General features: G+C 65.7%; 2 pseudogenes; both read right to left on the bottom strand.

The window, feature by feature from the left end:
* Positions 1–6,465: 6,465 nt before the first annotated feature.
* LOC143168467 (E3 ubiquitin-protein ligase PHF7-like) lies at positions 6,466–9,526 on the bottom strand (annotated as a pseudogene).
* An 8,277-nt stretch (positions 9,527–17,803) lies between these two features.
* On the bottom strand, positions 17,804–21,651 carry LOC143168466 (E3 ubiquitin-protein ligase PHF7-like; annotated as a pseudogene).
* Positions 21,652–23,951: the final 2,300 nt, after the last annotated feature.

The following is a 23,951-nucleotide window of genomic DNA, read 5'->3' as shown; positions in this document are numbered from 1 at the left end:
GGTGCCAGGGAGGAAGGCTTGGTGGGGGCTGGGGATACTCACCACGCAGTCTTGCGGGAGCAGTGGGAAGGCGTCTTCTGGTAGCTCCTGATGAGGAAGGCAGGGATTTTCTGCCGGACGAACATCTCCTTGTAGCAGCAGGCGCCGTAGGGGCTGCAGACTGAGAGGAGGCGAGAGGGGTTAGTGCTCTCCCACGCCTGGCATGAAGGGTGTGGGTGCTACCCTGAGGGGTGTGGGTGCTCCCCCAGGGACTCTCCTGCTCCCTCCCGCTACGAGGGGTCCCCTCTCGCATCCCCGGCGGTGCTGCTTTGCCCCAGGGTAGGAGCCCCCCGTTTCCCTGCCCACGGGGGGTTATTACTGAGCTCCCCAGCCAGGGTGCCGGGGCTGAAGCCATCCCCAAGCCTATTTTTGCTCATGTTGAACAAGACCAGGACAGCCCCGTGCTCGGGCAGCTGGCGATGCCCTTAGCCCCCCAAGCCCATGGCAGAAGCAGGAGTTGAAGCTCTTGTCCCCCTTCCCGACCCCGCAAAACCCCGTCAGTGGAGGAGGCGGGGACGGTGCTGGGGCAGGCGTGGGGAAAGGCTCAACGTCGGTACTTACAGGAGACGCCCTGGCTTCCAGTCCAGAGAGCTGCCAGCAGCAGGGTGAGCAGCCCCAGACGTGCGACCTGGGGCTCAGTCAGCACCAGCAGCCGGCAGCTCTTGCTGACTCGGGGCCACCGAGAGCGACCTGCCTCTCCTGCCTGCACCTCGGCGTGGTGTACTCCCCGGCCAGGCTTTCCATGACAGCTGTGGGCTCTCCCCGGGGAAAGAACCGCCCAGAGATATTGATAAAGGGCAACCGGTGAATGGAAAATCCTTCTCCCGGCCCCTCTGGCCCCTGCGGTACCCGAGGGCTGCTGGAAAGTGTGGCGAGCAGCCGGGAGCTCTGCGCCACTGGTGATGCGCCAGGGCCGTCAGTCTGTTTTGGGTTTGGTTGTTGCCACCGGCAAACCACGCAGCGTGAGGCTTGCGCTTGCCAAAGCCCCGGGCAAGTTTCTTTTCCAAAACCACCCATTGTCAGCTCGGCTGCGATGCCTCTCTTGCAATTTTGCACTGGGCGAGTGGCTCGGTGGTGGCCGGGCTCGCCCCAGCCCAACCCGAGACCCTGAGATGGGTTGACGACAGGGCTCATCATGTCAGGGGCTGGGGGCAATGCCGCCTACCTGGATGCAGCAGCGCTGGAACCAGGTGCTGGCACAGGTGGGACACACCAGGGTGTCGTAGCAGGACCACCCCGCCACCGCCTCCTGGCAGATAAGGCAGGACCAGACCGGTCGTGCTGCACCGCCCGCACGTGCTGCACTGGCCGGTGCTTCCAGTGGAAGGACCTGTGGGACGGAGGTGACAGTTGAGCCCCATCCCTCCTCTGCCCTGGCACTGGCCTCAGCCCTGTGGGGCGGCTATGCTCACTTGAACTCCCCGAAGAACTGGGAGATGCAGCCCCGCTTGCTGCCGCAGGGGAAGTGGAAGATTCGAGGGCAGCACTGGTCCTCTTCATCGGCCCCTCTCTGGCTCAGCCTGCTGGCATGGTACTGCAAGAGGGGAAAAGCGGGCGTGTGCCAGCGGCTGCTGGCGGTGCGGGGCTGGAGACCGGGGTGTGTTGGGGACCTTGCGGTGTCGAGCCCCGTGGACTCACCAGGCAGTTCTCATGGATGCAGAGCCCATCGTGACGGCAGAGCTGCCTAACGACCTTGGGGTCACAGTCTGCCCACCGGCACAGCCCGCACACTGCCGGGGTCGGCGGCACTGTTAACCCCAAGCACCACGCCAGGGAGCCAGTGGGGTTAACGCTGGGAGTGGGATGGGGGAGAGGCCAGAGCACCTTCCCACGGCAGGGGGCCTCTGCCTTCACAGCCGGGCACTGGCCAAAAACCCCTCTGGCTGGGGTCCGGAGCCTGGCCCGGCTGCAACGGTGGCACAGCAAGAGGCAGGGAGATGATGAGCACCACAAGATGATGCCACAGTCCCTTCCTGCCCGGACCACAGCCCTGCGCCTCTCCCCAGGTCCCAGATGGCTGTGGTGGCCTTGTGGCCGTGGGGACACTCTGCACCCCAGCTGCACCCCTCACTGTTGCCCATGTCGCTGCAGTCTCCGCACTCCCAGGAGTCGGCATCTTCTCCCACGGCAGAGCAGAGCTGGTGTGTCCCACAGGAGCTGCACAGCAGGAGTCTCCAGGGCCTGGGGGAGCAACGGGACCCACTGCCACCAAAGGCCCCCGAGCTGTGGGGTGCCAGCCCCGGCACTGTGCTGAGCCCACCTCCACCCCCTGGCAGCCAGGGCTGAGCTGCCGGCGCGCACCCTGCGCCATGCCCGGCTCGGCACCCAGGGAACCTCCATCCCTGCCCAAAGGAGGAGATGAAGGCATTGCCTCCTTGCTGGGGCTGCGGGGACAGGGCCCACCAGCACTCACCCATTCACCTCCGCCTGCTGCCGTCCCGCTGGGCACAGGCACTGGCTGGTGTCGCAGGAGCTGTGCCGCTGGTAATGGTCCGCGAAGGCCCCGTCCTCCTCCCAGGCAGCATCCCTGCGGGAGCAGGGGAGCGCTTAGCCCCGGGGCCGTGGGGGACACCCCGCCAGCACCCAGGGAGGCAGGAGGTGATCGGCCAGAGTATCGTGGAGGTGGAGGGAGGCAGGGGGGAGGGTACTGACCTGTCAGGGATTTTGATGCCCAGGCGAAACATCTCCTCCTGGAAGGTGGCCACGTCCTGGCAGAGCGGGCAGCGGAAGTGGTGCAGGGCAGAGCGCAGCGCCTGGCCCTGGGGCAGAGGTGGCGTCAGCATTAGTGGCAGGGGCGTCCCGTTCGCCCCCCCGGGGGTGGGTGATGGGGTGACGACAGGGCTGATCACGTCAGGGGCCAGGGACGATGCCACCTACCTGGATGCAGCGGCGGTGGAACCAGGCGCTGGTGCAGGCGGGACAGACCAGGGTGTCATAGCAGGGCCGCCCCGCCACCGCCTCCTGGCAGATAAGGCATAGGGTCCGGTCCTGCTGCACTGCCCACACGCGCTGCACCGGTCGGCGCTTCCAGCAGAAGGACCTCCGAGACGGAGGTGACAGTTCAGCCCCAGTGCTCCTCCACCCTGGCACCAGCACGGCCCCGCAGGGCGGTTACACTCACTTGAACTCCCCGAAGAACTGGGAGACGCAGCCCTGCTCCCTGCCGCAGGGGAAGTGGAAGATTCGGGGACAGTGCCGGCCCCGGCAGGTGACCGAGGCGCCCCGCAGGCGGCAGATGCAGCACCTCTGGGGATGGCACGGAGGTGGACAGTGTCAGCGCTGCAGGTCCCCGGGGAACCCTCTTTGCCCTCAGCCAGCACAGCCCCGCCACGTTTCGGTGGGCCGCCTGGCCGGTGACACGGGGCCACTGATGAAGCCACCTGCCCTCCCAAATCCCCCATTTCCACAGAAATGGGCCTTTTTGGATGAAGGAGGATCTGGGTGGGTTGCTTGCAGCCGGCTGCCAGAGCATCCCTGGGGGGTTGCTGGGCTGTGCAGTGTCGGACACGGGCATGGGGACCATGGTGGGGACACGTGTGCCCCAAGTGTCCCCGGGGGACAGCGGCACTGTCACCGCCAGCACCGTGCCGGGGTGCCAGTGGGGGTAACCCTGGGAGTGGGCTAGGGGAGAGGCCAGAGCACCTTCCCACAGCGTGGGGGCCTCTGCCTGCACAGCCAGGCACCGGCCAAAGTCCCCTCTGGCCGGGGGTCTGGAGTCTGGGCCGCTGCAACAGGGGGCACTGCAAGGCACAGGCAGATGATGAGCACAACAAGCTGATGCCACAGTCCCTCCCTGCCCGGACCACAGCCCTGCGCCTCTCCCCAGGTCCCAGATGGCTGTGGTGGCCTCGTGGCCCTGGGGACCCTGTCCCCCCAGCTGCACCCCTCACCGGTGCCCGTGTCGCTGCAGTCTCCGCACTCCCAGGAGTCGGCATCTTCTCCCACGGCAGAGCAGAGCTGGTGTGTCCCGCGGGAGCCACAGGAGCTGCACAGCAGGAGTCTCCAGGGCCTGGGGGAGCAACGGGACCCACTGCCACCAAAGGCCCCCGAGCTGTGGGGTGCCAGCCCCGGCACTGTGCTGAGCCCACCTCCACCCCCTGGCAGCCGGGGCTGAGCTGCCGGCGCACACCCTGCGCCATGCCCGGCTTGGCACCCAGGGAACCTCCATCCCTGCCCAAAGGAGGAGACGAAGGCCTCCTTGCTGGGGCTGCGGGGACAGGGCCCACCAGCACTCACCCATTCACCTCCGCCTGCTGCCGTCCCGCTGGGCACAGGCACTGGCTGGCGTCGCAGGAGCTGTGCCGCTGGTAATGGTCTGCGAAGGCCCCGTCCTCCTCCCAGGCAGCATCCCTGCGGGAGCAGGGGAGCGCTTAGCCCCGGGGCCGTGGGGGACACCCCGCCAGCACCCAGGGAGGCAGGAGGTGATCGGCCAGAGTATCGTGGAGGTGGAGGGAGGCAGGGGGGAGGGTACTGACCTGTCAGGGATTTTGATGCCCAGGCGAAACATCTCCTCCTGGAAGGTGGCCACGTCCTGGCAGAGCGGGCAGCGGAAGTGGTGCAGGGCAGAGCGCAGCGCCTGGCCCTGGGGCAGAGGTGGCGTCAGCATCAGTGGCAGGGGGGTCCCGTTCGCCCCCCCGGGGGTGGGTGATGGGGTGACGACAGGGCTGATCACGTAAGGGGCCAGGGACGATGCCACCTACCTGGATGCAGCGGCGGTGGAACCAGGCGCTGGTGCAGGCGGGACAGACCAGGGTGTCATAGCAGGGCCGCCCCGCCACCGCCTCCTGGCAGATAAGGCATAGGGTCTGGTCCTGCTGCACTGCCCGCACGCGCTGCACCGGTCGGTGCTTCCAGCAGAAGGACCTGCGAGACGGAGGTGACAGCTTGGTCCCAGCGCTCCTCCACCCCCTGGCACCGGCACGGCCCCGCAGGGCGGTTACACTCACTTGAACTCCCCGAAGAACTGGGAGACGCAGCCCTGCTCCCTGCCGCAGGGGAAGTGGAAGATTCGGGGACAGCGCCGGCCCCGGCAGGTGACCGAGGCGCCCCGCAGGCGGCAGGTGCAGCACCTCTGGGGATGGCACGGAGGTGGACAGTGTCAGTGCTGCAGGTCCCCGGGGAACCCTCTTTGCCCTCAGCCAGCACAGCCCCGCCACGTTTCGATGGGCCGCCTGGCCGGTGACACGGGGCCACCGATCAAGCCACCTGCCCTCCCAAATCCCCCATTTCCACAGAAATGGGCCTTTTTGGATGAAGGAGGATCTGGGTGGGTTGCTTGCAGCCGGCTGCCAGAGCATCCCTGGGGGGTTGCTGGCCTGTGCAGCACCGTACACGCGGCATGGGGACCACGGTGGGGACACGAGTCCCCCGGCCTCACCTTCTGTGGCACCCGCTTCAGCTCCTGCCGGATGTCGGGGAAGAGGAAGCCGTAGAAGCCCTCTTCATCGGCCCCTCTCTGGCTCAGGCCGCTGGCGTGGTACTGCAAGAGGGGAAAAGGGGGTGCGTGCCAGGGGCTGCCGGTGGTGCGGGTCTGGGGACCGGGGGTGTTGGGGACCGTGCGGTGTCGAGCCCCGAGGACTCACCAGGCAGTTCTCATGGACCCAGAGTCCGTGCTGACAGCAGAGCTGCCCAACGACCTCGCGGTCACATTCTGCCCGCCGGCACAGGCCGCACACTGCTGGGGGACAGCGGCACTGTCACCCCCGGCACGGTGCCGGGGTGCCAGTGGGGGTAACCCTGGGAGTGGGCTGGGGGAGAGGCCAGAGCACCTTCCCACGGCGTGGGGGCCTCTGCTTGCACAGCCAGGCACCGGCCAAAATCCCCTCTGGCCGGGGGTCTGGAGTCTGGGCTGCTGGAACGGGGGCACGGCAAGGGGCAGGCCGGTCTTCGCCGCCGGCGGCTCGTCTTTTGGCACATGGGGACGGCCTGCTCCTGCGCCTTTAAGGTTTCCTTCTTGAAGAATGTCCAGCCTTCCTGGACTCCTTTGCCCTTCAGGACTGCCTCCCAAGGGACTCTGTCAACCCGTCTCCTAAACAGGCCAAAGTCTGCCCTCCGCAAGCCCAAGGTGGCAGTTCTGCTGACCCCTCTCCTTACTTCTCCGAGAGTCAAAAACTCTATCATTTCGTGATCGCTGTGCCCAAGACGGCCTCCAACCATCACATCACCCACAAGTCCTTCTCTGTTCGCAAACATCAGGTCCAGGACGCCAGAAGGCCAACCTCAGGAGCCTTCCCTTCCCTAGTTGGCTGGCTCACCAGCTGTGTCAGGAAGTTACCTTCCACACACTCCAGGAACCACCTAGAGTGTTTCCTCTCCGCTGTTTTGCATTTCCAGCAGACATCTGGTGAGTTGAAGTCCCCCACGAGAACAAGGGCTAGCGATCGTGAGACTTCTCCCAGATGCTTATGGAATAGTTCATCTGTCTCTTCATCCCGGCTGGTCTATAAGCATGGCTCCCACCGTGATATGTGCTTTGTTGGCCTTTCCCCGGACTCTTACCCATAAACACTCGACCCTTTCATCACCATTGTCACGGCCTGATGTCGTGTAGACCGACCCATGATCAAAAACCCCAAAATTTTGCAGGTGACTCCAGTCTCGGAGCCAGTTATTGATCTGCAGGTTCTTCCTGTTTCTTCCCTCATCATTCCCTGGAACTGGAGGGATAGAGGAGAACGCTACTTGTGCTCCTGATCCCTTAACCAGTTGTCCCAAGGCCCTGAAGTCTCTCTTGATTGCCCTTGGACTAGTTATTGCAACTTCATCGCTGCCTACATGAGAAAGCAATAATGGGTAATAACCCGAGGGCGGTACCGCGGTGCCAAGAGGAGGGTCGGTGCCACCGTGGAGGCTCTTGCCCTGCAGTGCTCGGGCACATCAGCAAACGCATGTGTGAAGATCCAACTTTTATTAGTGAGGATCTGCAGGTTTCTGGGACAGGGTGTCCTGCGAGGATCCTGGCCTCTTCCTCCTCAGCCGAAGTGCCAGGAGCCGGGGTGCTGTGCGAGGGTCCCTGCACCGGCGGGGCTGGAGTCTGGGCCGGCTGCAACGGCGGGCACTGCAAGGGACAGGCAGATGATGAGCACAACAAGCCGATGCCACAGTCCCTCCCTGCCCGGACCACAGCCCTGCGCCTCTCCCCAGGTCCCAGATGGCTGTGGTGGCCTCGTGGCCCTGGGGACCCTGTCCCCCCGGCTGCACCCCTCACCGGTGCCCGTGTTGCTGCAGTCTCCGCACTCCCAGGAGTCGGCATCTTCTCCCACGGCAGAGCAGAGCTGGTGTGTCCCGCGGGAGCCACAGGAGCTGCACAGCAGGAGTCTCCAGGGCCTGGGGGAGCAACGGGACCCACTGCCACCAAAGGCCCCCGAGCTGTGGGGTGCCAGCCTCGGCACTGTGCTGAGCCCACCTCCACCCCCTGGCAGCCAGGGCTGAGCTGCCGGCGCGCACCCTGCGCCATGCCCGGCTCGGCACCCAGGGAACCTCCATCCCTGCCCAAAGGAGGAGACGAAGGCATTGCCTCCTTGCTGGGGCTGCGGGGACAGGGCCCACCAGCACTCACCCATTCACCTCCGCCTGCTGCCGTCCCGCTGGGCACAGGCACTGGCTGGCGTCGCAGGAGCTGTGCCGCTGGTAATGGTCTGCGAAGGCCCCGTCCTCCTCCCAGGCAGCATCCCTGCGGGAGCAGGGGAGCGCTTAGCCCCGGGGCCGTGGGGGACACCCCGCCAGCACCCAGGGAGGCAGGAGGTGATCGGCCAGAGTATCGTGGAGGTGGAGGGAGGCAGGGGGGAGGGTACTGACCTGTCAGGGATTTTGATGCCCAGGCGAAACATCTCCTCCTGGAAGGTGGCCACGTCCTGGCAGAGCGGGCAGCGGAAGTGGTGCAGGGCAGAGCGCAGCGCCTGGCCCTGGGGCAGAGGTGGCGTCAGCATTAGTGGCAGGGGCGTCCCGTTCGCCCCCCCGGGGATGGGTGATGGGGTGACGACAGGGCTGATCACGTCAGGGGCCAGGGACGATGCCACCTACCTGGATGCAGCGGCGGTGGAACCAGGCGCTGGTGCAGGCGGGACAGACCAGGGTGTCATAGCAGGGCCGCCCCGCCACCGCCTCCTGGCAGATAAGGCATAGGGTCCGGTCCTGCTGCACTGCCCGCACGCGCTGCACCGGTCGGTGCTTCCAGCAGAAGGACCTGCGAGACGGAGGTGACAGCTTGGTCCCAGCGCTCCTCCACCCCCTGGCACCGGCACGGCCCCGCAGGGCGGTTACACTCACTTGAACTCCCCGAAGAACTGGGAGACGCAGCCCCGCTCCCTGCCGCAGGGGAAGTGGAAGATTCGGGGACAGCGCCGGCCCCGGCAGGTGACCGAGGCGCCCCGCAGGCGGCAGATGCAGCACCTCTGGGGATGGCACGGAGGTAGACAGTGTCAGCGCTGCAGGTCCCTGGGGAACCCTCTTTGCCCTCAGCCAGCACAGCCCCGCCACGTTTCGGTGGGCCGCCTGGCCGGTGACACGGGGCCACCGATCAAGCCACCTGCCCTCCCAAATCCCCCATTTCCACAGAAATGGGCCTTTTTGGATGAAGGAGGATCTGGGTGGGTTGCTTGCAGCCGGCTGCCAGAGCATCCCTGGGGGGTTGCTGGGCTGTGCAGTGTCGGACACGGGCATGGGGACCACGGTGGGGACACGTGTGCCCTGACCTCACCTTCTGTGCCACCCGCTTCAGCTCCTGCCGGATGTCGGGGAAGAGGAAGCCGTAGAAGCCCTCTTCATCGGCCCCTCTCTGGCTCAGCCCGCTGGCGTGGTACTGCAAGAGGGGAAAAGGGGGTGCGTGCCAGGGGCTGCTGGCGGTGTGGGTCTGGGGACCGGGGGGTGCTGGGGACTGTGGGGTGTCAAGCCCCGTGGACTCACCAGGCAGTTCTCATGGACGCAGAGTCCACGGTGACGGCAGAGCTGCCCAACGACCTCGGGGTCGCAGTCTGTCCGCCGGCACAGCCCACACACTGCTGGGGAACAATGGCACTGTCACCCCCAGCACCGTGCGGGTGTGCCGGTGGGGGTAATGCTGGGAGTGGGATGGGGGAGAGGTCGGAGCACCTTCACATGGTACAGAGGCCTCTGCTTGCACAGCCAGGCATCGGCCAAGATCCCCTCTAGCAGGTGCCTGGGGGGCTGCTCTGCACTCACCTTCCTCCTTGGGGACCTGACGCTTCCTTTTGCGCGGGGGAGGCGCAGAGGAGGGTCCTGCCTGCTCGTCCTGCAGAGCTGCGGGACACTGGGCAGGGGGGGACTGCGGCACCTTTCGGCGCCGCGACCTCAGCTCCATCACCGCAAGTGGCTGCAGCGAAGGAGGTGGCTGGGCGTGGGGATGTCGGTGCGGTCGAAGACCGTCCTGATCCTCCAGCGTCCGTGGCAAACGCGCCACTGAGCAGGGGGCGGTTGCGTTGGGGTATTTATCCAGCCCTGGGTGTTTGTGACATGGCACCGCACGCATGTACGGTCACAAACACAGACCTGCATGTGCGGAGCCGGGTCACAAATGTCCCCACGCCCAGTCATCTCCTTCCCTGCATCTGGGACCTGGGGACGGGCAGAGGGCTGTGATCCGGGGAGGGAGGGAGTGTGGCATGGGCTTGCTGTGCTCATCGTCTCCCTGCCCCTTGCAGGAGATGATGGGCACAACATCAAACCCCCAACACCCCCCAAACCCAGCCTTTCTCCCATTGCCAGCCTGCGCCTGCCTTTATCCCTGCCTCAATGCGCATCCCACCGGGCGGGCAGCCGCCCGGGCTGGGGCCGCTTCATCTTGGGGGGGAGCTGAGGGGTTCAGCCTCGGCCCTTTGGGTTTCTCTGCCCTGCCAGGGGCTTCCAGGACTATGCCTGGGTCCCCGCGGGGATTCTGAGCCCTGATGTGACCCCTGTTTTCTCACGCAGGATTTACATCGTCTCACTCCAGCTGCAGGTCCGCACGAGATGTTTTATTACACCCGTCGAGGGATGTACAGTAGTGTGGAGGGGGCGACGGCAGGGGAGGGGACGGAGCCAGCTCCGTAAGTTAACGAGACGACAACATACAGATAATTGCGGGATGCGAATAAATAGAGCTTATATGGAAGGCAGCTTCACGTGGAGGTGCTGGTCGACTCCTTCTGCCGCCGGTACTGCTGGAACCAGCCCTCCTCCCAGTCCACGCAGAACTTCTTCCCCTTCAGTAGCTCCACGCTGGTGGGGAGAGAGGGGCTGCGTTAGCTGGGTGGGTGCAGGCTCCGGCCGTGCCCTGGGGTTCCCCTGCCAGCCTGGGGATGCCTGCAGCATCCTGCCCCCCGCATCCCCCCAAAGTGCTGACTTTTAGCAATCTCTGAAACCTCGTCTTCCTTCCTGTTTTTCTGGCTGGCAGCTGAAACGGGGGATTTGGGGGCTATTTGGGATAAAGCAGTGAGGAGGGAGGTGCATGTGAAGAGCCAGGGCAGGGCACCCCCAACCACGGCACCCTTTGGGGGTGGCTTGTTTTGGGGGATCCCTGAAGGCAGAACAACTGGTAGGGAAGCTGGGCGAGCGAGGGTGAGAAGCGAGGTGCCAGGGAGGAAGGCTTGGTGGGGGCTGGGGATACTCACCACGCAGTCTTGCGGGAGCAGTGGGAAGGCGTCTTCTGGTAGCTCCTGATGAGGAAGGCAGGGATTTTCTGCCGGACGAACATCTCCTTGTAGCAGCAGGCGCCGTAGGGGCTGCAGACTGAGAGGAGGCGAGAGGGGTTAGTGCTCTCCCACGCCTGGCATGAAGGGTGTGGGTGCTACCCTGAGGGGTGTGGGTGCTCCCCCAGGGACTCTCCTGCTCCCTCCCGCTACGAGGGGTCCCCTCTCGCATCCCCGGCGGTGCTGCTTTGCCCCAGGGTAGGAGCCCCCCGTTTCCCTGCCCACGGGGGGTTATTACTGAGCTCCCCAGCCAGGGTGCCGGGGCTGAAGCCATCCCCAAGCCTATTTTTGCTCATGTTGAACAAGACCAGGACAGCCCCGTGCTCGGGCAGCTGGCGATGCCCTTAGCCCCCCAAGCCCATGGCAGAAGCAGGAGTTGAAGCTCTTGTCCCCCTTCCCGACCCCGCAAAACCCCGTCAGTGGAGGAGGCGGGGACGGTGCTGGGGCAGGCGTGGGGAAAGGCTCAACGTCGGTACTTACAGGAGACGCCCTGGCTTCCAGTCCAGAGAGCTGCCAGCAGCAGGGTGAGCAGCCCCAGACGTGCGACCTGGGGCTCAGTCAGCACCAGCAGCCGGCAGCTCTTGCTGACTCGGGGCCACCGAGAGCGACCTGCCTCTCCTGCCTGCACCTCGGCGTGGTGTACTCCCCGGCCAGGCTTTCCATGACAGCTGTGGGCTCTCCCCGGGGAAAGAACCGCCCAGAGATATTGATAAAGGGCAACCGGTGAATGGAAAATCCTTCTCCCGGCCCCTCTGGCCCCTGCGGTACCCGAGGGCTGCTGGAAAGTGTGGCGAGCAGCCGGGAGCTCTGCGCCACTGGTGATGCGCCAGGGCCGTCAGTCTGTTTTGGGTTTGGTTGTTGCCACCGGCAAACCACGCAGCGTGAGGCTTGCGCTTGCCAAAGCCCCGGGCAAGTTTCTTTTCCAAAACCACCCGTTGTCAGCTCGGCTGCGATGCCTCTCTTGCAATTTTGCACTGGGTGAGTGGCTCAGTGGTGGCCGGGCTCGCCCCAGCCCAACCCGAGACCCTGAGATGGGTTGACGACAGGGCTCATCATGTCAGGGGCTGGGGGCAATGCCGCCTACCTGGATGCAGCAGCGCTGGAACCAGGTGCTGGCACAGGTGGGACACACCAGGGTGTCGTAGCAGGACCACCCCGCCACCGCCTCCTGGCAGATGAGGCAGGACCAGACCGGTCCTGCTGCACCGCCCGCACGTGCTGCACTGGCCGGTGCTTCCAGCAGAAGGACCTGTGGGACGGAGGTGACAGTTGAGCCCCATCCCTCCTCTGCCCTGGCACTGGCCTCAGCCCTGTGGGGCGGCTATGCTCACTTGAACTCCCCGAAGAACTGGGAGATGCAGCCCCGCTTGCTGCCGCAGGGGAAGTGGAAGATTCGAGGGCAGCACTGGTCCTCTTCATCGGCCCCTCTCTGGCTCAGCCTGCTGGCATGGTACTGCAAGAGGGGAAAAGCGGGCGTGTGCCAGCGGCTGCTGGCGGTGCGGGGCTGGAGACCGGGGCGTGTTGGGGACCTTGCGGTGTCGAGCCCCGTGGACTCACCAGGCAGTTCTCATGGATGCAGAGCCCATCGTGACGGCAGAGCTGCCTAACGACCTTGGGGTCACAGTCTGCCCACTGGCACAGCCCGCACACTGCCGGGGTCGGCGGCACCGTTAACCCCAAGCACCACGCCAGGGAGCCAGTGGGGTTAATGCTGGGAGTGGGATGGGGGAGAGGCCAGAGCACCTTCCCACGGCAGGGGGCCTCTGCCTTCACAGCCGGGCACTGGCCAAAAACCCCTCTGGCTGGGGTCCGGAGCCTGGCCCGGCTGCAACGGTGGCACAGCAAGAGGCAGGGAGATGATGAGCACCACAAGATGATGCCACAGTCCCTTCCTGCCCGGACCACAGCCCTGCGCCTCTCCCCAGGTCCCAGATGGCTGTGGTGGCCTTGTGGCCGTGGGGACACTCTGCACCCCAGCTGCACCCCTCACTGTTGCCCATGTCGCTGCAGTCTCCGCACTCCCAGGAGTCGGCATCTTCTCCCACGGCAGAGCAGAGCTGGTGTGTCCCACAGGAGCTGCACAGCAGGAGTCTCCAGGGCCTGGGGGAGCAACGGGACCCACTGCCACCAAAGGCCCCCGAGCTGTGGGGTGCCAGCCCCGGCACTGTGCTGAGCCCACCTCCACCCCCTGGCAGCCAGGGCTGAGCTGCCGGCGCGCACCCTGCGCCATGCCCGGCTCGGCACCCAGGGAACCTCCATCCCTGCCCAAAGGAGGAGACGAAGGCATCGCCTCCTTGCTGGGGCTGCGGGGACAGGGCCCACCAGCACTCACCCATTCACCTCCGCCTGCTGCCGTCCCGCTGGGCACAGGCACTGGCTGGTGTCGCAGGAGCTGTGCCGCTGGTAATGGTCCGCGAAGGCCCCGTCCTCCTCCCAGGCAGCATCCCTGCGGGAGCAGGGGAGCGCTTAGCCCCGGGGCCGTGGGGGACACCCCGCCAGCACCCAGGGAGGCAGGAGGTGATCGGCCAGAGTATCGTGGAGGTGGAGGGAGGCAGGGGGGAGGGTACTGACCTGTCAGGGATTTTGATGCCCAGGCGAAACATCTCCTCCTGGAAGGTGGCCACGTCCTGGCAGAGCGGGCAGCGGAAGTGGTGCAGGGCAGAGCGCAGCGCCTGGCCCTGGGGCAGAGGTGGCGTCAGCATTAGTGGCAGGGGCGTCCCGTTCGCCCCCCCGGGGATGGGTGATGGGGTGACGACAGGGCTGATCACGTCAGGGGCCAGGGACGATGCCACCTACCTGGATGCAGCGGCGGTGGAACCAGGCGCTGGTGCAGGCGGGACAGACCAGGGTGTCATAGCAGGGCCGCCCCGCCACCGCCTCCTGGCAGATAAGGCATAGGGTCCGGTCCTGCTGCACTGCCCACACGCGCTGCACCGGTCGGCGCTTCCAGCAGAAGGACCTCCGAGACGGAGGTGACAGTTCAGCCCCAGTGCTCCTCCACCCTGGCACCAGCACGGCCCCGCAGGGCGGTTACACTCACTTGAACTCCCCGAAGAACTGGGAGACGCAGCCCTGCTCCCTGCCGCAGGGGAAGTGGAAGATTCGGGGACAGTGCCGGCCCCGGCAGGTGACCGAGGCGCCCCGCAGGCGGCAGATGCAGCACCTCTGGGGATGGCACGGAGGTGGACAGTGTCAGCGCTGCAGGTCCCCGGGGAACCCTCTTTGCCCTCAGCCAGCACAGCCCCGCCACGTTTCGGTGGGCCGCCTGGCCGGTGACACGGGGCCACTGATGAAGCCACCTGCCCTCCCAAATCCCCCATTTCCACAGAAATGGGCCTTTTTGGATGAAGGAGGATCTGGGTGGGTTGCTTGCAGCCGGCTGCCAGAGCATCCCTGGGGGGTTGCTGGGCTGTGCAGTGTCGGACACGGGCATGGGGACCATGGTGGGGACACGTGTGCCCCAAGTGTCCCCGGGGGACAGCGGCACTGTCACCGCCAGCACCGTGCCGGGGTGCCAGTGGGGGTAACCCTGGGAGTGGGCTAGGGGAGAGGCCAGAGCACCTTCCCACAGCGTGGGGGCCTCTGCCTGCACAGCCAGGCACCGGCCAAAGTCCCCTCTGGCCGGGGGTCTGGAGTCTGGGCCGCTGCAACAGGGGGCACTGCAAGGCACAGGCAGATGATGAGCACAACAAGCTGATGCCACAGTCCCTCCCTGCCCGGACCACAGCCCTGCGCCTCTCCCCAGGTCCCAGATGGCTGTGGTGGCCTCGTGGCCCTGGGGACCCTGTCCCCCCAGCTGCACCCCTCACCGGTGCCCGTGTCGCTGCAGTCTCCGCACTCCCAGGAGTCGGCATCTTCTCCCACGGCAGAGCAGAGCTGGTGTGTCCCGCGGGAGCCACAGGAGCTGCACAGCAGGAGTCTCCAGGGCCTGGGGGAGCAACGGGACCCACTGCCACCAAAGGCCCCCGAGCTGTGGGGTGCCAGCCCCGGCACTGTGCTGAGCCCACCTCCACCCCCTGGCAGCCGGGGCTGAGCTGCCGGCGCACACCCTGCGCCATGCCCGGCTTGGCACCCAGGGAACCTCCATCCCTGCCCAAAGGAGGAGACGAAGGCCTCCTTGCTGGGGCTGCGGGGACAGGGCCCACCAGCACTCACCCATTCACCTCCGCCTGCTGCCGTCCCGCTGGGCACAGGCACTGGCTGGCGTCGCAGGAGCTGTGCCGCTGGTAATGGTCTGCGAAGGCCCCGTCCTCCTCCCAGGCAGCATCCCTGCGGGAGCAGGGGAGCGCTTAGCCCCGGGGCCGTGGGGGACACCCCGCCAGCACCCAGGGAGGCAGGAGGTGATCGGCCAGAGTATCGTGGAGGTGGAGGGAGGCAGGGGGGAGGGTACTGACCTGTCAGGGATTTTGATGCCCAGGCGAAACATCTCCTCCTGGAAGGTGGCCACGTCCTGGCAGAGCGGGCAGCGGAAGTGGTGCAGGGCAGAGCGCAGCGCCTGGCCCTGGGGCAGAGGTGGCGTCAGCATCAGTGGCAGGGGGGTCCCGTTCGCCCCCCCGGGGGTGGGTGATGGGGTGACGACAGGGCTGATCACGTAAGGGGCCAGGGACGATGCCACCTACCTGGATGCAGCGGCGGTGGAACCAGGCGCTGGTGCAGGCGGGACAGACCAGGGTGTCATAGCAGGGCCGCCCCGCCACCGCCTCCTGGCAGATAAGGCATAGGGTCTGGTCCTGCTGCACTGCCCGCACGCGCTGCACCGGTCGGTGCTTCCAGCAGAAGGACCTGCGAGACGGAGGTGACAGCTTGGTCCCAGCGCTCCTCCACCCCCTGGCACCGGCACGGCCCCGCAGGGCGGTTACACTCACTTGAACTCCCCGAAGAACTGGGAGACGCAGCCCTGCTCCCTGCCGCAGGGGAAGTGGAAGATTCGGGGACAGCGCCGGCCCCGGCAGGTGACCGAGGCGCCCCGCAGGCGGCAGGTGCAGCACCTCTGGGGATGGCACGGAGGTGGACAGTGTCAGTGCTGCAGGTCCCCGGGGAACCCTCTTTGCCCTCAGCCAGCACAGCCCCGCCACGTTTCGATGGGCCGCCTGGCCGGTGACACGGGGCCACCGATCAAGCCACCTGCCCTCCCAAATCCCCCATTTCCACAGAAATGGGCCTTTTTGGATGAAGGAGGATCTGGGTGGGTTGCTTGCAGCCGGCTGCCAGAGCATCCCTGGGGGGTTGCTGGCCTGTGCAGCACCGTACACGCGGCATGGGGACCATGGTGGGGACACGTGTGCCCCAAGTGTCCCCGGGGGACAGCGGCACTGTCACCGCCAGCACCGTGCCGGGGTGCCAGTGGGGGTAACCCTGGGAGTGGGCTAGGGGAGAGGCCAGAGCACCTTCCCACAGCGTGGGGGCCTCTGCCTGCCCAGCCAGGCACCGGCCAAAGTCCCCTCTGGCCGGGGGTCTGGAGTCTGGGCCGCTGCAACAGGGGGCACTGCAAGGCACAGGCAGATGATGAGCACAACAAGCCGATGCCACAGTCCCTCCCTGCCCGGACCACAGCCCTGCGCCTCTCCCCAGGTCCCAGATGGCTGTGGTGGCCTCGTGGCCCTGGGGACCCTGTCCCCCCGGCTGCACCCCTCACCGGTGCCCGTGTCGCTGCAGTCTCTGCACTCCCAGGAGTCGGCATCTTCTCCCACGGCAGAGCAGAGCTGGTGTGTCCCGCGGGAGCCACAGGAGCTGCACAGCAGGAGTCTCCAGGGCCTGGGGGAGCAACGGGACCCACTGCCACCAAAGGCCCCCGAGCTGTGGGGTGCCAGCCCCGGCACTGTGCTGAGCCCACCTCCACCCCCTGGCAGCCAGGGCTGAGCTGCCGGCGCGCACCCTGCGCCATGCCCGGCTCGGCACCCAGGGAACCTCCATCCCTGCCCAAAGGAGGAGACGAAGGCATTGCCTCCTTGCTGGGGCTGCGGGGACAGGGCCCACCAGCACTCACCCATTCACCTCCGCCTGCTGCCGTCCCGCTGGGCACAGGCACTGGCTGGCGTCGCAGGAGCTGTGCCACTGGTAATGGTCTGCGAAGGCCCCGTCCTCCTCCCAGGCACCATCCCTGCGGGAGCAGGGGAGCACTCAGCCCCAGGGGCGTGGGGGACACCCTGCTGGTACCCAGGGAGGCAGGAGGTATTCGGCATAGACCTAGGTGCCGTAGCAGGGCCACCCCGCCACCGCCTCCTGGCAGATGAGGCATAGGGTCTGGTCCTGCTGCACTGCACGCACACACTGCACTGTCTGGTGCTTCCAGCAGAAGGACCTGCGAGACGGAGGTGACAGTTCAGCCCCAGCGCTCCTCCACCCCGGCACCGGCATGGCCCCGCAGGGCGGTTACGCTCACTTGAACTCCCCGAAGAACTGGGAGACGCAGCCCTGCTCCCTGCCGCAGGGGAAGTGGAAGATTCGGGGACAGCGCCGGCCCCGGCAGGTGACTGAGGCGCCCCGCAGGCGGCAGATGCAGCACCTCTGGGGATGGCACGGAGGTGGACAGTGTCAGCGCTGCAGGTCCCTGGGGAACCCTCTTTGCCCTCAGCCAGCACAGCCCCGCCACGTTTCGGTGGGCCGCCTGGCCGGTGACACGGGGCCACCGATCAAGCCACCTGCCCTCCCAAATCCCCCATTTCCACAGAAATGGGCCTTTTTGGATGAAGGAGGATCTGGGTGGGTTGCTTGCAGCCGGCTGCCAGAGCATCCCTGGGGGGTTGCTGGCCTGTGCAGTGTCGGACACGGGCAAGGAGACCACGGTGGGGACACGTGTCCCCCGGCCTCACCTTCTGTGCCACCCGCTTCAGCTCCTGCCGGATGTCGGGGAAGAGGAAGCCGTAGAAGCCCTCTTCATCGGCCCCTCTCTGGCTCAGCCCGCTGGCGTGGTACTGCAAGAGGGGAAAAGGGGGTGCGTGCCAGGGGCTGCTGGCGGTGTGGGTCTGGGGACCGGGGGGTGCTGGGGACTGTGGGGTGTCAAGCCCCGTGGACTCACCAGGCAGTTCTCATGGACCCAGAGTCCGTGCTGACAGCAGAGCTGCCCAACGACCTCGTGGTCACAGTCTGTCCGCCGGCACAGGCCGCACACTGCCGGGGGACAGCGGCACTGTCACCCCTGGCACGGTGCCGGGGTGCCAGTGGGGGTAACCCTGGGAGTGGGCTGGGGGAGAGGCCAGAGCACCTTCCCACGGCGTGGGGGCCTCTGCTTGCACAGCCAGGCACCGGCCAAAATCCCCTCTGGCCGGGGGTCTGGAGTCTGGGCTGCTGGAACGGGGGCACGGCAAGGGGCAGGCCGGTCTTCTTCGCCGCCGCCAGCTCGTCTTTTGGCACATGGCGACGGCCTGCTCTTGTGCCTTTAAGGTTTCCTTCTTGAAGAATGTCCAGCCTTCCTGGACTCCTTTGCCCTTCAGGACTGCCTCCCAAGGGACTCTGTCAACCCGTCTCCTAAACAGGCCAAAGTCTGCCCTCCGCAAGCCCAAGGTGGCAGTTCTGCTGACCCCTCTCCTTACTTCTCCGAGAGTCGAAAACTCTTATCATTTCGTGATCGCTGTGCCCAAGACGGCCTCCAACCATCACATCACCCACAAGTCCTTCTCTGTTCGCAAACATCAGGTCCAGGACGCCAGAAGGCCAACCTCAGGAGCCTTCCCTTCCCTAGTTGGCTGGCTCACCAGCTGTGTCAGGAAGTTACCTTCCACACACTCCAGGAACCACCTAGAGTGTTTCCTCTCCGCTGTTTTGCATTTCCAGCAGACATCTGGTGAGTTGAAGTCCCCCACGAGAACAAGGGCTAGCGATCGTGAGACTTCTCCCAGATGCTTATGGAATAGTTCATCTGTCTCTTCATCCCGGCTGGTCTATAACCATGGCTCCCACCGTGATATGTGCCTTGTTGGCCTTTCCCCGGACTCTTACCCATAAACACTCGACCCTTTCATCACCATTGTCACGGCCTGATGTCGTGTAGACCGACCCATGATCAAAAACCCCAAAATTTTGCAGGTGACTCCAGTCTCGGAGCCAGTTATTGATCTGCAGGTTCTTCCTGTTTCTTCCCTCATCATTCCCTGGAACTGGAGGGATAGAGGAGAACGCTACTTGTGCTCCTGATCCCTTAACCAGTTGTCCCAAGGCCCTGAAGTCTCTCTTGATTGCCCTTGGACTAGTTATTGCAACTTCATCGCTGCCTACATGAGAAAGCAATAATGGGTAATAACCCGAGGGCGGTACCGCGGTGCCAAGAGGAGGGTCGGTGCCACCGTGGAGGCTCTTGCCCTGCAGTGCTCGGGCACATCAGCAAACGCATGTGTGAAGATCCAACTTTTATTAGTGAGGATCTGCAGGTTTCTGGGACAGGGTGTCCTGCGAGGATCCTGGCCTCTTCCTCCTCAGCCGAAGTGCCAGGAGCCGGGGTGCTGTGCGAGGGTCCCTGCACCGGCGGGGCTGGAGTCTGGGCCGGCTGCAACGGCGGGCACTGCAAGGGACAGGCAGATGATGAGCACAACAAGCCGATGCCACAGTCCCTCCCTGCCCGGACCACAGCCCTGCGCCTCTCCCCAGGTCCCAGATGGCTGTGGTGGCCTCGTGGCCCTGGGGACCCTGTCCCCCCGGCTGCACCCCTCACCGGTGCCCGTGTTGCTGCAGTCTCCGCACTCCCAGGAGTCGGCATCTTCTCCCACGGCAGAGCAGAGCTGGTGTGTCCCGCGGGAGCCACAGGAGCTGCACAGCAGGAGTCTCCAGGGCCTGGGGGAGCAACGGGACCCACTGCCACCAAAGGCCCCCGAGCTGTGGGGTGCCAGCCTCGGCACTGTGCTGAGCCCACCTCCACCCCCTGGCAGCCAGGGCTGAGCTGCCGGCGCGCACCCTGCGCCATGCCCGGCTCGGCACCCAGGGAACCTCCATCCTTGCCCAAAGGAGGAGACGAAGGCATTGCCTCCTTGCTGGGGCTGCGGGGACAGGGCCCACCAGCACTCACCCATTCACCTCCGCCTGCTGCCGTCCCGCTGGGCACAGGCACTGGCTGGCGTCGCAGGAGCTGTGCCGCTGGTAATGGTCTGCGAAGGCCCCGTCCTCCTCCCAGGCAGCATCCCTGCGGGAGCAGGGGAGCGCTTAGCCCCGGGGCCGTGGGGGACACCCCGCCAGCACCCAGGGAGGCAGGAGGTGATCGGCCAGAGTATCGTGGAGGTGGAGGGAGGCAGGGGGGAGGGTACTGACCTGTCAGGGATTTTGATGCCCAGGCGAAACATCTCCTCCTGGAAGGTGGCCACGTCCTGGCAGAGCGGGCAGCGGAAGTGGTGCAGGGCAGAGCGCAGCGCCTGGCCCTGGGGCAGAGGTGGCGTCAGCATTAGTGGCAGGGGCGTCCCGTTCGCCCCCCCGGGGATGGGTGATGGGGTGACGACAGGGCTGATCACGTCAGGGGCCAGGGACGATGCCACCTACCTGGATGCAGCGGCGGTGGAACCAGGCGCTGGTGCAGGCGGGACAGACCAGGGTGTCATAGCAGGGCCGCCCCGCCACCGCCTCCTGGCAGATAAGGCATAGGGTCCGGTCCTGCTGCACTGCCCGCACGCGCTGCACCGGTCGGTGCTTCCAGCAGAAGGACCTGCGAGACGGAGGTGACAGCTTGGTCCCAGCGCTCCTCCACCCCCTGGCACCGGCACGGCCCCGCAGGGCGGTTACACTCACTTGAACTCCCCGAAGAACTGGGAGACGCAGCCCCGCTCCCTGCCGCAGGGGAAGTGGAAGATTCGGGGACAGCGCCGGCCCCGGCAGGTGACCGAGGCGCCCCGCAGGCGGCAGATGCAGCACCTCTGGGGATGGCACGGAGGTAGACAGTGTCAGCGCTGCAGGTCCCTGGGGAACCCTCTTTGCCCTCAGCCAGCACAGCCCCGCCACGTTTCGGTGGGCCGCCTGGCCGGTGACACGGGGCCACCGATCAAGCCACCTGCCCTCCCAAATCCCCCATTTCCACAGAAATGGGCCTTTTTGGATGAAGGAGGATCTGGGTGGGTTGCTTGCAGCCGGCTGCCAGAGCATCCCTGGGGGGTTGCTGGGCTGTGCAGTGTCGGACACAGGCATGGGGACCACGGTGGGGACACGTGTGCCCTGACCTCACCTTCTGTGCCACCCGCTTCAGCTCCTGCCGGATGTCGGGGAAGAGGAAGCCGTAGAAGCCCTCTTCATCGGCCCCTCTCTGGCTCAGCCCGCTGGCGTGGTACTGCAAGAGGGGAAAAGGGGGTGCGTGCCAGGGGCTGCTGGCGGTGTGGGTCTGGGGACCGGGGGGTGCTGGGGACTGTGGGGTGTCAAGCCCCGTGGACTCACCAGGCAGTTCTCATGGACGCAGAGTCCACGGTGACGGCAGAGCTGCCCAACGACCTCGGGGTCGCAGTCTGTCCGCCGGCACAGCCCACACACTGCTGGGGAACAATGGCACTGTCACCCCCAGCACCGTGCGGGTGTGCCGGTGGGGGTAATGCTGGGAGTGGGATGGGGGAGAGGTCGGAGCACCTTCACATGGTACAGAGGCCTCTGCTTGCACAGCCAGGCATCGGCCAAGATCCCCTCTAGCAGGTGCCTGGGGGGCTGCTCTGCACTCACCTTCCTCCTTGGGGACCTGACGCTTCCTTTTGCGCGGGGGAGGCGCAGAGGAGGGTCCTGCCTGCTCGTCCTGCAGAGCTGCGGGACACTGGGCAGGGGGGGACTGCGGCACCTTTCGGCGCCGCGACCTCAGCTCCATCACCGCAAGTGGCTGCAGCGAAGGAGGTGGCTGGGCGTGGGGATGTCGGTGCGGTCGAAGACCGTCCTGATCCTCCAGCGTCCGTGGCAAACGCGCCACTGAGCAGGGGGCGGTTGCGTTGGGGTATTTATCCAGCCCTGGGTGTTTGTGACATGGCACCGCACGCATGTACGGTCACAAACACAGACCTGCATGTGCGGAGCCGGGTCACAAATGTCCCCACGCCCAGTCATCTCCTTCCCTGCATCTGGGACCTGGGGACGGGCAGAGGGCTGTGATCCGGGGAGGGAGGGAGTGTGGCATGGGCTTGCTGTGCTCATCGTCTCCCTGCCCCTTGCAGGAGATGATGGGCACAACATCAAACCCCCAACACCCCCCAAACCCAGCCTTTCTCCCATTGCCAGCCTGCGCCTGCCTTTATCCCTGCCTCAATGCGCATCCCACCGGGCGGGCAGCCGCCCGGGCTGGGGCCGCTTCATCTTGGGGGGGAGCTGAGGGGTTCAGCCTCGGCCCTTTGGGTTTCCCTGCCCTGCCAGGGGCTTCCAGGACTATGCCTGGGTCCCCGCGGGGATTCTGAGCCCTGATGTGACCCCTGTTTTCTCACGCAGGATTTACATCGTCTCACTCCAGCTGCAGGTCCGCACGAGATGTTTTATTACACCCGTCGAGGGATGTACAGTAGTGTGGAGGGGGCGACGGCAGGGGAGGGGACGGAGCCAGCTCCGTAAGTTAACGAGACGACAACATACAGATAATTGCGGGATGCGAATAAATAGAGCTTATATGGAAGGCAGCTTCACGTGGAGGTGCTGGTCGACTCCTTCTGCCGCCGGTACTGCTGGAACCAGCCCTCCTCCCAGTCCACGCAGAACTTCTTCCCCTTCAGTAGCTCCACGCTGGTGGGGAGAGAGGGGCTGCGTTAGCTGGGTGGGTGCAGGCTCCGGCCGTGCCCTGGGGTTCCCCTGCCAGCCTGGGGATGCCTGCAGCATCCTGCCCCCCGCATCCCCCCAAAGTGCTGACTTTTAGCAATCTCTGAAACCTCGTCTTCCTTCCTGTTTTTCTGGCTGGCAGCTGAAACGGGGGATTTGGGGGCTATTTGGGATAAAGCAGTGAGGAGGGAGGTGCATGTGAAGAGCCAGGGCAGGGCACCCCCAACCACGGCACCCTTTGGGGGTGGCTTGTTTTGGGGGATCCCTGAAGGCAGAACAACTGGTAGGGAAGCTGGGCGAGCGAGGGTGAGAAGCGAGGTGCCAGGGAGGAAGGCTTGGTGGGGGCTGGGGATACTCACCACGCAGTCTTGCGGGAGCAGTGGGAAGGCGTCTTCTGGTAGCTCCTGATGAGGAAGGCAGGGATTTTCTGCCGGACGAACATCTCCTTGTAGCAGCAGGCGCCGTAGGGGCTGCAGACTGAGAGGAGGCGAGAGGGGTTAGTGCTCTCCCACGCCTGGCATGAAGGGTGTGGGTGCTACCCTGAGGGGTGTGGGTGCTCCCCCAGGGACTCTCCTGCTCCCTCCCGCTACGAGGGGTCCCCTCTCGCATCCCCGGCGGTGCTGCTTTGCCCCAGGGTAGGAGCCCCCCGTTTCCCTGCCCACGGGGGGTTATTACTGAGCTCCCCAGCCAGGGTGCCGGGGCTGAAGCCATCCCCAAGCCTATTTTTGCTCATGTTGAACAAGACCAGGACAGCCCCGTGCTCGGGCAGCTGGCGATGCCCTTAGCCCCCCAAGCCCATGGCAGAAGCAGGAGTTGAAGCTCTTGTCCCCCTTCCCGACCCCGCAAAACCCCGTCAGTGGAGGAGGCGGGGACGGTGCTGGGGCAGGCGTGGGGAAAGGCTCAACGTCGGTACTTACAGGAGACGCCCTGGCTTCCAGTCCAGAGAGCTGCCAGCAGCAGGGTGAGCAGCCCCAGACGTGCGACCTGGGGCTCAGTCAGCACCAGCAGCCGGCAGCTCTTGCTGACTCGGGGCCACCGAGAGCGACCTGCCTCTCCTGCCTGCACCTCGGCGTGGTGTACTCCCCGGCCAGGCTTTCCATGACAGCTGTGGGCTCTCCCCGGGGAAAGAACCGCCCAGAGATATTGATAAAGGGCAACCGGTGAATGGAAAATCCTTCTCCCGGCCCCTCTGGCCCCTGCGGTACCCGAGGGCTGCTGGAAAGTGTGGCGAGCAGCCGGGAGCTCTGCGCCACTGGTGATGCGCCAGGGCCGTCAGTCTGTTTTGGGTTTGGTTGTTGCCACCGGCAAACCACGCAGCGTGAGGCTTGCGCTTGCCAAAGCCCCGGGCAAGTTTCTTTTCCAAAACCACCCGTTGTCAGCTCGGCTGCGATGCCTCTCTTGCAATTTTGCACTGGGTGAGTGGCTCAGTGGTGGCCGGGCTCGCCCCAGCCCAACCCGAGACCCTGAGATGGGTTGACGACAGGGCTCATCATGTCAGGGGCTGGGGGCAATGCCGCCTACCTGGATGCAGCAGCGCTG

This window comes from Aptenodytes patagonicus, chromosome 17 (assembly GCF_965638725.1).
Source record: "Aptenodytes patagonicus chromosome 17, bAptPat1.pri.cur, whole genome shotgun sequence".
Lineage (NCBI taxonomy): Eukaryota > Metazoa > Chordata > Aves > Sphenisciformes > Spheniscidae > Aptenodytes > Aptenodytes patagonicus.
The sequence above is the reverse complement of the archived record's forward strand: the minus strand, read 5'-3'. Positions and strand labels throughout refer to the sequence as shown.